At 49.7% G+C, this 15,165-nt stretch overlaps 1 protein-coding gene across 3 annotated transcripts in view; it reads right to left on the bottom strand.

Annotated features, from left to right (window-relative positions):
• LOC126576461 (serine-rich adhesin for platelets) overlaps positions 1-15,165 on the bottom strand; it is a 54,369-nt gene that overhangs the window by 28,865 nt on the left and 10,339 nt on the right. Inside the window, exon 1 of one of the 3 annotated variants that reach the window (XM_050237736.1) lies at positions 8,922-8,942. The exons of the other annotated variants lie outside the window; for them this stretch is intronic. The gene's annotated coding sequence lies outside the window, so the exon portion shown is untranslated. Of the gene's footprint in view, positions 1-8,921; positions 8,943-15,165 lie in introns of those variants that run through there. 3 annotated transcript variants of the gene reach the window in all.

Genomic DNA, 15,165 nt, shown 5'->3' with positions numbered 1-15,165 from the left:
TTAATATCCAGCGCACACAACACAGCGCAAAAGTCCGAACGCATCGGACATCCATCAACCTCGGAGACCTCGGCGACAAAGGGAAGCCCTATGGGCAGGTGCGGCGCTGGCTCCCGACTGTCGTCCAAAGCGAATAGGACGTGCCTCTCGGTGTCACCACCGGCGTGGTGTTGGTTGCGTAATCGATCGAGGAAGTCTTTTTGTGCGAAGCAGGAAGATAACAACCGGCCGGCCATCACCAGCGGCACTGGCCGGCGGCTACATCGCAAAAGCAGCAACGAGAGGCGCGTGCACTATCCTCTGTGCAAAATATCGACCTAAAACTGTCTGCGGATTGATTTAGACCGAGGACTGCACCGGCATGCAACGATGCACCACGAAAAAGTGGACCGGCTGGCTGCTTCGCTGAATGATAAAACACCTTATTGAAAGCTCGGAACAGACGTTGCATATCTTCTGCCGATGGATTATGCGGTTATGCGTTATGCAAAAAAGATCGGGCAGCTAACGCATACCTGATGATGATCGTCGATGAGGATCGCTTTTGTGTTTTTGTGCTCGGTTGCAAAAGGATCCAGGCACAGGAAGAGAGCCTGGTGAGAGTGTTATTGGTCGCGCCGAATCGAATAATCAATTCAAAACATATTCCCCCCCTGGACCCCTCTCGGAAGTTGGTGACATTAAGGCTGGAGGGCGCAGCTGTGGATTTTGTAACTTTTTACTCCCGAGCGAGCATGACATCATCCAACGTTCCTGTGACATAATTTGCCGCGAAATTATGCGCGTGATACTCCAATTCGGCGCTATTTATGGTAATTAAAACGAACGAGGAAGAAGAAGAAGCGGGTGCCTCTTCAACTCTTTGTTCAGCGGAACTCAGTCTCAGCGACGCGTACCGGATCGATCCGGATTCCATCGTAGCAACTACAACCGTACACCGTAAAGCAGCGATAAATGTTGCTTTCGTTAGCTTTAGTGGCGGATTTAATGTAGAGTGCAATCCAATCCACGTTTAGCACTTAAACCATCAAACGATAACCCAGTTCCGAGTGGTCAATCGCATTTTGGAACCGGATCTATCGTGCAGCAGCTGGTGCATCGACTATCTTGAGTCAGAATCAACCGGAATGCCGGATCCTAGAGGCATGGCTACCAGTTGCTGCGCACTCCGCTGCATTGCTGGCCTCAATGGGAAGATGTGGCGCTCACTCGGCCTATCCCAAGAGTTTCTGAATGTATCCCGTTACCCCAAATCGCCCGCAAAGGTACTTCTAGCGTCTACTTAACCGATTAAGATGCCAAGGTATGTACTTCGTGGCGGACGAGCGCGAGAGCGCGGCATATCCAAACAAACCCACGAACAGCAAACGGTAATCTGTGGTTCTGTGTATTTTTCAGAGAGATAAAAAGAGAGAGAGAGACGAAGGCGGAGAGGCCGCGAGTTGAGCAGCTTTCGCTGCTAAACTTCCAGCTTCCTTTCCAGAGGAGCCGCGCTGCTATCGGAACGGTGGAACGGTCATCAGCGCGGTGAAGTTGCCAAACCGGCCACTTTGCCCATGTGTGGAATCCACAATCATCATCATCATCATCACCATCATCGTCGTCATGGCGATGCGCCTGCTGATCCGTGGAGAATGTACGCCACCTTTGGTTCCCCACGAAGAGTTCCGCTAACCCTGCCTGCCTGGCTGCGTGTCTGCCAGTTGTTTATCTTGTTTATGATTTTAATGATTTGGGCACCGCCACTTCTTCTCCCAGGAAACCTGTTCCTCGCGAGCCGGAGACTTCTCTCCCGCGCGGCCATTCTCCGTCTTGTGGGGGAAGCTTCCGCGATGCTAGCGATCATCCACGATCCTACCTCACGCCTTGCCAACAGACAGACGAGCAGGTAGTTCCGCAAACCCAATCCCGGCGGACCAGGGAGAGCAGTGAGCATCGAGCAAAGATCTTGTTTTACGTGCCAAACCACCACCAACCGGACAAACCAGAAAGAATGTCGGAGAGGAAGAACGGCGTAGCGACGAGAAACGCGCCTTTCGGGCTGCTGGCAAAAAGCGAAATCAAACCTCCCGTTGGTCTTGGTCTTGGTGGTCAAGCGGGGCCAGCAGACAACGTTGTAGACACGCGTAGTCGACGACGAAGAAAACAACAGCGTTGTCGTCGTCGAAAGTTCCATTCCAATGAGTTCCACCAACCCGGTTACAGGTCCAGTTTTATGTGTCACGCACGCACACATAGACCGAGAGACATTGTCCAAAACCGGGAACACACGCGCATTCCATATCGGAGAAATTGGCCCGCGGTACCAGGCGTACCAGCGGTCACGAGACGACGAGGCGGATCGATCACAACCTGGACCTGCGATCCCGTCCCTGGCTGGAGAAACTCCAGATGAACTGATGGACGGGGTTCCATTGACGAGTGCAGCCGGACATGGCAAGGACACACATCTGGGTGCACTTTTTGTTTCGTTTTATCGCGCGTCCAGTAGCCTCGTGATTGGTGATGGTCTCGTGCTACTCCGTGTGCGTGGCTGACCTGTATGAGCCCGGTCGAGATTGAGGTATTGAGAGCATCGGGCCGGCGTTTCGCTTCCGGTTAAACCTGTTCACCGGGTCACCGTTGTCTCGCTCGATGGCAAGAAGTGAGACAAACTGACCAACTGACTACTGGTCACTGTGGTCGATCGAACAGACCAAATTGGACCATCGGGTCCAGGGAGCGATGAATTGGAGCGATGGGTGACCTTAGGCCGCCTCTGGAGGTGCCCAGCGATCGATTCCAGATTATCTGGTTGGCTTCGAGGTCTCTGGATGTGTCGGCACCTAGTCCGCTACTCGCTACTGTCATTTGAGATGGGGGTCCGCAATGCTGGGTGGGGACGACACGCACCACCCATTCCCCATAACCTCATTTGTTTACGATCATCTGACCAAGCGTCTCTCGACTCAACCGAGTATAATTTACGATGTGTGCGTGCTGGTTCCGCGCTGATCGGTGGCTTCGGTGGCAACCTCGTTACACCTTTGAAAGATGATACTTCGCATCGAGGCCCAACACCGCATTGGCATCCGCGCTTCAACTGGACACACTCTAGCGACCGTGCGAGAACTTCTGGCAGAGACGCAGAGAGAGAGACAGAGAGAGAGAAGTTGGTGATCGCGGTGATCAGTATGCAAAATTCGAACACCCACAATAAGGCCAAACGACGTCGTGGCGCTGTTTTTTTGGGAAGGGGACACAAACACCAAGATTATGTGGCCTTCAATTTACGCATTCGATGCATTCTTCGGTCAGTGGCGGTCAGGTTGCTATTTTTATTTGCTTCTTCGAGAAATGTCATGCTGATATCAAGCAACCTTCGATTTTCAGTAACAGGTCGTACTGGCATGGCCTACTGATGATGCTGATGGTGACAGATACTGGGTGGCTGTTCTACAAATGTTTAAGGTTATGGCATTGGAGTTGATTTAAATATCTGAATACCTGAGCAAAAAAACCTCTTGAAACCCGATTGAATATCCTTTAGTGGCCGATTTGAAGCCTGTTGACAACTTCCAACCTGAGCCAACCGCACGAGACGCATTCGAATCGCGAGGAAATACATCGTTGCACGCATCGCGAAGCGTAACGGAGCCACTGTGCTGTGCTTTAGCTCATTCGACAAATGGCTGGACAAATCGAGACGTTTAAATTTCTCTCCAATTCCGTTCGGTGCGATTGCGAATCCCCGCCACCCAGCCACCCACCCAGCCACCTACTGTGCACGGCATGGGGAGCTAGGAAAATTGGTCAAACGGTTCAACGCATCTGCTTCGTCTGCTGGCGGTCCAACGAATGTCTCCCAAAAGCGCAGAGCTAGAGCGCATGCCGCGGTCAATGGCCTGCACCGATCGCGATGCCATCGATGAAATGGAAAGTACTACTCCAACTCATCCTCATGCACATCTTCTGGAGGTAAATTCGACAATCGGCCAGCGGACTGATGCGCCATACATTAGAATTAATTGCTTTTAATAAGCTGGTAGCCAAATAAAGTGATGTGCAGAATCAGCGCGCCACAGCGCATGGCGTGGGGTGTGAAAGTTCGAACCCACTGAACGATTCGGACCCAAGCTTTGTGTGATCCGTCAGAGGCTCGCCGGACGGACCGGGAAAACTGCTGCGTCGCCGACGGTCGACGTCGTCAAAACTTTCTCTCTTTCTCGCTCTTCGCTCTCCGTGGCCAGTTTTCCTTTTGACCTTCGCGCGCCATCGTTGTCTTGCGTGCGGCATCACGAATGTCAGCTCCATGTTGAAGAGGTCAAAAGCGATGCAACTGGCCCTTTAAACCATAATGCGCTGCGGTGCGGGATGCTTCCAAAATGTGTCACCAGCAGCGGATGCAGCTGCAACCAGTTACCGGGCGGCATTGTCTTTATTCTTCTTCTTTCTCACCACCGCGACATACCCAGCGTGCGCAGCGTGATCATAAAGAGTTGCCGAAAAGCATTGACATATTTGGAGCACTTTTTAGGAGAAAAAACGGACGGGGGCGAATGTTTTTGGAAACAGAGAGCAGGAACAGTAATGATGGAATGTCGTAAATAGCTATTACCACTGATGGAGCCCGCGAGGAATTTCACGTCTCGTCGGTATCGCTCCGCACCTGCACCACAAGCGGGCTACACGAAGGAGTAGTGTTGCAACATAAAAGAGCCCACCACCATGGATGAAAGCTTACATTTAATTCAATCCACTAGAAACCATCCGGCAGAAATGTGGAAAAATTAATTACGGTTTAGTGGCGCATTGTACCGGGGACCGCCGGTGGACGCGTTTGATTGCCGCCCTTTTTTTGTATTGGTTTGTGGGAGCAAACGTGCACAATGGACGGGCGGGGAACCAATATTTGTTGAGCATAACTCCGCTGTGACTGATTGATTTCACTTTAGGGGGGACTTCGGTATTTAATTTTTATTTGTGACACATGTTTTTAACATTTTTTCCTAAAAGCTAATCCTTTCAAGAGTATTGTGTAAAAGTTTTGGATCAATCGAGGGAAAACTGACAAAGATACAGATTTTTGAAAATCCGCGTTTCATACAAGGGTCCATGTAGCCCGCTACTTTGAAGAGCTTTTCCCTAAACCAACGTTTTCAAAGTCGATGCCCATCGTACCGTAAAAATTACTGGGCCGATCGTTTTGAAATTTTTTACACATAATCTGAACAATCTTTGCCAGGTAACCTCGTCGAGATATCATTAAAATTGTTTTTACTTTTTTTAAAACAAATCTGTAAACTTCGTTTTCTATGGCAGAATCGCAAAAAGCATCACTTTTTCAACATCAAAAATCTGCCAAAAATCGAAAAATTGGATTATCAACAAAAAGTCTCCGGGACTACCTAAATAAACTCATAATCTTTCTAACGAATATCGGTTTGTATTTTTCTGATGACCCGTCACGCAGCTACGATGGGCACCAGAAAAAGTATCTCTTCGAAGACACGACTGCCTAAATTTGATGGCATGGATTAATTTTTCAATGCATGTTGCTCAATACAATACCAAATATTCTTCAAAAGTTGTAGATTATTATGTTATTTACTTGAAAAAATACAGTTGAATGGTTACATCACAAAAAACCGTTAAAAACGGGCCTTTTTTGGCCCGAAAATACCCGAAAGTCCCCCCTTAAAATAAGCTGACTGAAGCGTTTCTTTGATAATTCGGAGCTTTACGTATCATATATTACTTAAATGCGCTATACCGAAAAACTCCTCAAGATTTTTAGCAAGTAAAACATGATAAACAATAAATTACAACCAAGCAACTTCTACATCACGAGTAGCGACGTCTTCTCAACAAATTAGTGGAACTAACGAGCCCTATCTTGAGGGCCTGAAATCGACCGCGAAAGATCGCCAATAAGACCAGTGATGATCCCGCTTGCTTCCGGTGGGGTGAATGCCTTCTATGCCGGGCGAAGATGGTCCAGCGGCGGAGAAGCGAATTTCAAAATGCATCCATGCACCATCACCCTGGTGCAGCAGGTCTGGGCACGGTGCGCATACATGATTGTTATGCTTTCTGCCAACACAATCGCTCTGCCTTCATCACCATCATCATCTTCACCATCAGCATGATCAGCGCATCACACGCGATACGCGGTTCTGCGCGTGCTGTTCGCCATGATGCTGAACTGAGATGAGTAGCAGCAGCAACCAGAAGCCATTATGCACGTCCGGCTGCCCGCTCTGCATCAGTAATATGGTCAGACGGCGGGCAAGCGAGCGAATTTTCGTCAAGAATAATGTAATGGCCCGGCAGGCCACGGTTCTTCGCTGGAATGCGCGCCATAGTCGCGCCACTTGCTTTGCGCGGCTGGATTGTGTAATGACCGTCCGGGCATCTTGGTTGCGTTGGAGCTTGCGGAACGAATTGGTTCCGATGTGGTGCCTGCCACTCGCCAAATATTCAACACGAGCAATATCTACCGTACAAACAGAGTGTTGTCCATCGCATACATTGACGCCACCGGTGGCCACTCCGTGAGCGATGGGATTCGATGAGTCGTGTTGCTGTGGAGTGCGTTTACCGAACACTTGAGCGAAGGAGGCCACGATACGCGGGAGTGTCACAAATGTCAAAAGTGCATCCAGGTAGGCGACGCGGTAGGTAATTTATCGAAAACCATTTGACGGGGGCCACAAGAAGTCCAATCCTCCAATGTCTAGAGCCTTTGCCCCTTCGCGAGATGCATGAGAAGCCAAAGAACGGATCGCACACTCAGTGCTAGTGACAGTTTTCACACGCAGCACACAACAATGAGAGAGTGGTACGCGTGAAACTCACATCGCAACGCTTCTGTTGCTGCAAACTAGTAATCCATCTTCAGTGCTTCAGCAGCCTGTCACACAGAGCAGGTAAGGGAATACCCGTTTCAAATGCAGACATTAAATCTCATCGATGTCGATGTAACGGATGGCGTCTTCTCGCACCTCCGCACTGAAGCCCTATAATTCACGGCACAAGCACGCAGCATCTCCAACTCTCAGCTTCATCCCTCGTTTCATGCTGCCAGGCGGTACTGGTGCCTAGTGCGTACCCTGTTTATCACGTGAGAATCGGGCAGCATAACAACATCACCGTCGATCCAAATTACCTCCGTTCTTCGAGACGTTCCACGGGCGCGCCCGCACGCGTGCTATTAATTGGTAAAGCATTATAACGGGAAGACTCTCTCACGACTTACTGGGCTCCACTGGGCTGGCGGCAGAAGGGCCCCTTCTGTGAAGCGCTCACGTAACCTTCCAATCGCCCAGGCCCTATAACGAAGCGATCAAGGCAGAAAGCTGACCTAACGACGACGACGAGGCTGTTGACAGGTGAGACAAGCTTGCTTAATGCATCCAGCTGTGAGAGAACTAAGAGTGTCTTCAATCAATTCAATCTGCAACCGATTGCAAGCACCTTAGGGGGGTCCAACAGAACTTCATACCACCGACGTGCGTACGAGGGACACGTCGCCATGGACAGCGGACAGTTTATTACATTTTGTCTGGTGTCTCCGGTGTTGTGTTGTTTTGTATGTTCTACAAGACAGCCCGGGGCTGTTAGCACGTTCCGAGCTGTGGCGACGGACGAGGCGCTATCGACCACGGCTGGTACTGTTATGTGGGCCCCCCCCCACTCGGGGGGAGTAATTGAACAAAAAACCCAAAACGCCGCTTAACGCCGTTTCCTTTTCCCAGTGACCCAGTCAAGGTAACTCTGCTTGCTGGAGCCACGTGCTCCAACGGCTTACAATGCGCTAGGTTCTCGGTAGTCTACTAGAGAGAGAGAGAGAGCAGACACAGAAAGGGTTCGCAGGTCGTATAGAATCGTACCATCGAGGAGCGAACATGTTGACGTCCACGTGTGCTTTTCACGGCCAGGTGTTAAACGTAAACATAAGCTTTCTATTTTGACACTAAATGTGTACTAGCGCACGAGAGAGAGAGAGAGATTCTAGTTTTCGAAGGTATAAGCCAGGGCCAGGTATTAGACCGGCCCGATAATCGCCTTTCCTCACGCAGGTCCCGCCAAGAGGCCAAGTGGGTCAAACGCGCTAACATTCACCAAAAACCTTCAAAAACCGCTTTGCAGCTGCAGCGGTTTAGTCCAGTGAAAGGAGCTACCAAGGAGCTTCAAGCAGTCCTCCCCCTTCATTGGGTTAGACGAAAGGTGCGAGCGAGTTTTGATTTCTTTGCCGTTTTTTCCTGGAGGGGAACATATTAACTCCGCTCTGTGCCATGGAAGTGATCCTTCATTCAATCGTGACACTCGGGTGTCACGATGCCGCTCCGCATAACGCATTCCAGACTATTATACTTCGCTTGCATGAATATTTAAAAAGTCCCACAAAGCAAGAGCTTCGAACGGAACTAACTGTTCTGCATATCCTGGATGGATTTCACCGAAAAACGGCAAACGGCTGTCTGGCATCCAACTTTCACAGCGCCCTGCGTGTGAACCTCTGTCAACGGAGCATGCATCACCTGTTGTGCATCCACGGTAGGTCTCACAAATCCAGGTGGCCACCTGGTCACCCCGCAGGCCATACATATTAGCTAACGCATAATCAACGTATTCGTCGCCGAGCGTTGTTGAGGTGCCATTTGGTGCCGTTTGATGTTGATGCTCGCGTTCCTCGGGGGCGGGATGCACCGTTGGGGAGATTTATGAGAATTCCCCGGTGTTTGTGGATGTTGGATGGGATGCACGGTCACCGATTAGGGGGTTAATTTACCCCTTTATCGATGACACCAACAGCGGTATCGGTTGGTTTATGGCCTGTTTGTGACGCGCAAGTTATGCTCACGCGCTTGCATAATCATCACATCGTCCTCACGCTGCGGTTTCAATTTCATTTCCATTCCCAAAAACGGATACACTACCTGTTGGTGCTGGTGCTGGTGCTGGTGGTTGCTGGTGAGTGAAAAGTTGCGATTCGAAACACGAAACACGAATGCAATCCGGATGCCGTATTGGGACAGCTGATTGAGGATGGTGTCCGCAAGGCATTCAGAAATCCTTTGGGGGTTGTGTTCCCTTAAAAGACGTCGTTGTAGCCACGAGGGGAACTAGTTGATTAAGGGGAACACGCATGTACGATAAACGGATACTGAAGCCACCGATTGGATTGTTGCCACGATGATCGGTTGGTCTGTTCAGCAATGATGCAATTCTGCTAAACTGTTGTACATTAAACGGCCGAAAACATCAAAATTAAACTGTTGCCGTTTGTGGTAATCACACAAACACATGGTAAGTTAACACGAACGCACATTCGCACGCAAAACGCCGATTTGCGCCAAATTATCGACACTAGACACGATCGTTTAGCGAGCTCGCTCTAACGGTGAGAACGAGATCTTTGCCTCTCCAGACACGGGCACATCAATTTCTGGCCCTCACACCAGATACTAGTACAAGATATTCTTCTCAATTATCACAAAACACAAAAAAGGCGACACAACTTCACCACACACGATCACGATCAGCTGCTACTTCGCTTCTCTTGCCTGCGACACGACAGAGAAAGCGAGAAAGAACGTTTCCATTGAACCTACGCTCGCCAAGGACACTCGCCCGGCCAGCGCATCCGGGGAACAGGATCGCGTTTGTTGCTCCCGGTGTGTGGTACAGTACGGTCATCGGCACCAGTCGAGCGCACTCCACGACGCCATCTTTAAAACCAGCCACTGGCAGAACTGGCGCGCCCCGAAAACGGTTGCCGCCGTCGTCGTCGTCCGGCGGGGGGAAAACCGGATTTTTGGTGTTTCTTTTCCGCAGAAACAGAACGCCGAAGAACAGCTACGCCAGGCAGCTACGGAACTCGGATCAGCATCCTGATCAACCGAACGTTACCTTGAACGCAAACACGATACCAGTATACCACCAGCAGTGGACCGCTCAGGCGCACGCACAAAATCGCAGAAACACACAGCCACACACGTGGAACACGGGGACGCGGGCAGAACGCAAAATCAAAGCAGATGATTGACGGACGGACGGACGGACGGACGGGGACGGAGGATCTCCCTTCAGACACACAGCAGGAGACCAACGATCAACGTGCGCGATCCAACAACCGTCGCTCGTGAAGATCTCTCGCGGTTTAACGCGTCACCGACACGGAGCGTACGGCCGGACCGGACCACGGTGGTGCGGTGATGATCCGACGGAGAGAGTGTATAACTCTTTCGCATCACGAGAGAGCGCGCGACTCTCTTGGCGAAATGAGCGAATAGCGCGCGCCAAATGGGGAGCCAGAAGGGTAACTAACGTGATCGCTACGCGGTGCGAAGAAGGAGAGGAGCACGATTGTCGCTAAAAATACCTGTCATTCTCTCCATATTCCGAGGATCATGGAGCCGCGTGGAAGATACGCTCATAAAAACCCCTTGGAGGAGCCCACTGGCGTAACGGGGTATTGTCACGTTAGCAACGCACCGCACGGCCTTCCTTAATTAAACGGAGGAACGGAGCGAATGTAAACAAAGCAACCGAATGAGCAAATCGCATCGCCATCCTGATCATCGTGGCGTTGTCACTGGGGAGATTAGAATTTTTATTCAAAAAATCGTTCGATTCGATCACTGCTCAACGAGGCAGAGGGATCGAATGCGAGCCACCGAGTCATCCGAGTGCATTCGTACGTGATGTGTGTTAAGGGAGGCGCGCGCGCACAGTCGCGCCTAGAATTCCTTCCTCTACGTGTTTCATAAGCATTCTACCGCAGGTTGACGTTTTTTATGCTGTCAACAACAACATTCTAGTGGGTTGGCGATGTTTCGCGGAACGGAGAAAACAACGTTTCACGATTTGTTTGTGGAAAAAGCTGCGGCATCAAGTGAAGAAGCAACATGTAGCACAAGATCGTGAGTTTGTTCTGGTGCTGCTGCTGGTGTTTCGCTCGATCTCAAGCTCTGGCGCATTCATTCTGGTATGATATCATTGATGCCATTCCGTGGCCATGATTCAGACAATGGATGCTAACAGTCACTGTCGAGGCATAAGAGGGCCTTTGGATTCGATTTCGAGCGATCACTTATTTTTCGTACAAAATGGCGAACGGATGCGCGAATGTGAATGATACGGAGAGCAATAAAGACGTTCGAGTTATATGAGAGCACCAGGTTGGTCGTTTAAAACGGACCGTAAAAGTTTCGCCAACAAAACTGAACCGAACAGAGAGAGAGAGAGGATAAAAAGTCCTTTAAATTCAACCATAATGTCGAGTTCCATCCCAAACATCTTGCTCGATAAAATGGTTTAAAGTGTTAGTGCCGTAAAGATCACTCGGTTTGATCCACTAACGCGAAAGATCATCAAAACAAACCATATACACCGACGCAGCGGCGACGAAACGAATACAACACCTCGCTGCTGTTGTCTCGATAATGCTCGAGCAAACTGCTACTCCGGAACGATCCGGTTTTTATTTTTCTTGGTTCCCGTTCCCGACATTATCATTTTGCACAAAACACGCGAGCGGGATTTAATAATGTTCCACCAAGCTTCTGCCCGTTAAGACGCCCGTTCTGGAAGAGAATGTATGCTGGCATTCAAAAGAAACGACACCAAACAAAAAAAGGCGGACGAAAGAAAGAGAATAAGCAACGACATAAGAAACGATTGGATCAAAAGAACAGACAAACAGACAAACAGGCAGACTTTACGGCTTAGCTACCGTTGCTGGTGCCCAGAATTGTGCCACAAGATCGGAACAATTTGTGTTCCGCCGCGATAATCGCCGCCGGGCCGTGAATCGTTTGCCTCCGTTTGCGAATCGTTTTGTGTGTTTCGGAGTCATTCAGAACGCCAAACAGGCGAAACACACGCCTCAATCAACTCCAATTGTGCTTCGTTAAAGCAAAGCGGCAGTGTATTCGCTCGCTTTATTTTAATCGATCTTTTTTTGGAGAAAACTCTGCTTTTTTGGCACTCTTACGTAGCGAAAGCGAAATAGCCGCGCGCATGTGTTTTTTTATGGGTCTTTTCATGAAGTCAGATTTCCTGATTGAAACTAAGTTCCTTCCCGCCGTCAAAAATGTGTTTACTTAACACCTCAACACCGCAACCGCTAGAGGAGAGAGCTCGTTGCGACTCGGTGTAAAGTTTTCCCTGCAACCTTGGGTCCGAAGAGTTAATTAATTGAATTGTTCCGCCACCTTTTCCCCTCTCCACCTTTTCTAACGTACCGGAAAAGTCGTCAAAAGCATCAACGCCGCGAGAGGAAGGAAGGAAAGCACCACTCAAACCAGCTGACCACTAAGCAAGATAAATTCCCGTTCCGTCAATCTCTCTGCAGAGCTCTCTTGTCCTCAGTCACAAATGTCATTCCAAAAGAAGCAGCTTCAATAAGGCGACAAAGCGAAACGACACACAGAGTTAGCAAATGTCACCAAAAAGGTTGCAACAGCATTCGGTCCGCGTGTATGTCTGTTTGCATACAATCGCCGTACCCCGGGAGTCAATGGACGATGGACACACATTGTTGCCCAAACGCCGAGCGGAAGGAAGGATGTCGCGTGGACGTTTTAATAGATGAATTTCAATCTCTCTCTCTCTCGAAAACTACAAACCACAAGCACCTGTCTGCTCCGTCAACCGGCGGTCCGTTCCATAAATCATGATCATCGTGACACCGTTCGTGGGGAACCCTCCCGGGGTGGGTCATGTGCTGTAGCTTGTTGTGTTTTCCACATAAGGCTTTTTGGTTTTTAAAATTTTAATATGACCGCAGTTGAAGAAAATATAAATTATCAACCGGTTGCAGACTGGCCTTGGGAAAGCGGGAACATCATGCTGTCCAGGCACCCATCACGACCGGCACCCTCGGGGAAAGGGTGCTCGCGAGAAAACGTGAAAAGAAAATTTATCACGGTAGCGTTGTTCCTGCATCTCGCATACTTGCGTCTAAGGTACAGGAAGGAAAAGCGTCGTTTGGAGCGTTGTTTGGATCGCGGTGGATCGAAATTCAATCAACGCAAGCGACAAAACCCGGTGCGGTTCGGTAAGGGAAGTGAGAAAACGTTTGTGAAATTGACGGCATCGTGAACGTGGCGACATAAATTGGATAAACGGTTTGGGCACTGCCCCCCCGGGGGAGGGAAACAGTAACCAAATTAACGGTTCCCGAGTGAAGCCCATTCGCCGGTACAGGAGGAGGAATGATAAGCTTCGGATTACTGATTGGAACTGGCACACCCGAAACGGAACCTTTGAATCAGTGGAAAGCAACAGTTTCGATCAGCACGCTAATCAATTTCGATCCCTATCATTATGCCGATAGATCACGTCAGATGATGCTGATTAGGGGCTTATCGGGCGATGGCGATTTGTTTAAAAATAGATTTCCCCCCCCCCCCCCAATAAAAAAAGGGCCACAGATCACAGTGGCCTTAGGCTTATTGGTTAGCAACCGTTAAAGGCGCACCAGGGCACACTATGTTGCGCTTTTGAAGTAATCAGAAACGAAGAATGTATGTAAACTGTTGATCTGTTTGGAAAGCGAAGAAAGGCCCAACACAAACAACAGTGATGCTGCCCATCTTTAAACCAACACCTACAGCCCGTACTCATGACCTTTCCTCGTATGTGTTCCTTTCAATTTTTTTTTATCAATCCATCATCATAATGATTTTAATGATATAAAATAACATTACCGGCCGCCCCCTTGTGGACCTGGACTCACTCATTACTTCATTATAGCAGTGCATAATCCGCTCTTTCTGTTGCTGCTGCTGATGCTGCCGATGCTGCTGTTGTGGCATTATGCGCCGCACAACAACGCAAACATACTTAAGCACAACACAATTGATGTGCTGGTGGTGTCCTGCTGGCATGCTGACTAATGGCCATACACAGCTTGGAATGGGGATTTACTTTTTCATTAACACATCTTTCGTCATCGACCGACCGGGTCTTGGCGGGTCGGATGTTGGCAGCATTTCCGTGGCATCGAAGAAGAAATCGAATCGCGCACGGTATCGGTATTGCATCACTCGCGAGCTCATCCTGCGCGTGTGTGCATTCCCGCCACCCCCCGGGGGGCGCACCAAAGGCACCCAATCGAATCGCTAATATCATCATCGCCCCAAGAAGATCAGCTGCACTGCGCGTCGGTCGGTCGGTCGATAGGAGTTTAGTTTAAGCTAATACCACGGCCGATGCCGATTACGCGTGGTTGATTAGGAGCGAGTTTTTTTTTTGGTCATTTCGGTTTCGACGCGACGCGCACATAATAGCTCCAGCGCTGCTCGTGGAGCGCCGGTGAGTATATTACCATAATTTATGCTCACTCCGATCACTGATTATCGACAAAGAAACAAGGCGGTCCGACGTGGTGATCTAAGGTGGCGTCGATAAAAATGTCGCCGAATTTTTGGGGCGACAAACGAAAAAGGTTCGCTTCTTCGCCCATTCGGGACGAAAGACTTCAACGAGTGGCGCTGTTAAAGTAGACGATGAACCCGAAAAACGCGTCGTTCCTGCGAGCGAGGAATGATTTTGGCGATCTGTTAGCGGTGCGAAAAGTGCTTTTTTAGGGAAGTTTTGTCAGTTTTTAGACACTCGACGGCAGCATGGCTTATAGTGTGTGAAGATAATGCGATGCAAGGCAGGGCCAGGTCGGATTAAGGCAATGTATTGTTGAATCCGCTGCGTACTGATGCTGTTGATGATGCTGCTGCTGTTGCCGCTGCTAACGATTACGAGTGTGGTGAATAGTAATGATCACCGAGGGTTCCATCTCTGCTGATCGGTAGGGCGAAACCCAGAAATCATTTCATAAGTGGCCGCTCGACGAGCAACAGGTTCGAACCGAATGAATTGATCACTCAATTAGATACAAATAATGCGGAACAGCCTAACCATAATCTGCTGCTGCTGCCCACTTTCGTGAGCCCGAGAGACCACCGCGACGGGGAAAGCATCGCCACCGGCTGCGTTCGGGAATGATGGCCGATGGCCACATAACCTTTTTGCATTTAGCCCACGCCAAGCCACGCCACGCCGAGTCCCAGTGTGGAGAGGGGGATTGTAAATCATAAGATGCTAAAGCAAGGTGCTCGAAGAAGGGCCTGCGACCAACGTGGAATGCATTTTGAGAGCCGCGAGTGGTCTTATCGCGTT

This window comes from Anopheles aquasalis, chromosome 3 (genome assembly GCF_943734665.1).
Source record: "Anopheles aquasalis chromosome 3, idAnoAquaMG_Q_19, whole genome shotgun sequence".
NCBI classification, from domain to species: Eukaryota; Metazoa; Arthropoda; class Insecta; order Diptera; family Culicidae; genus Anopheles; species Anopheles aquasalis.
Note: the sequence above shows the minus strand (reverse complement) of the source record. Positions and strands in the feature narration are given on the sequence as shown.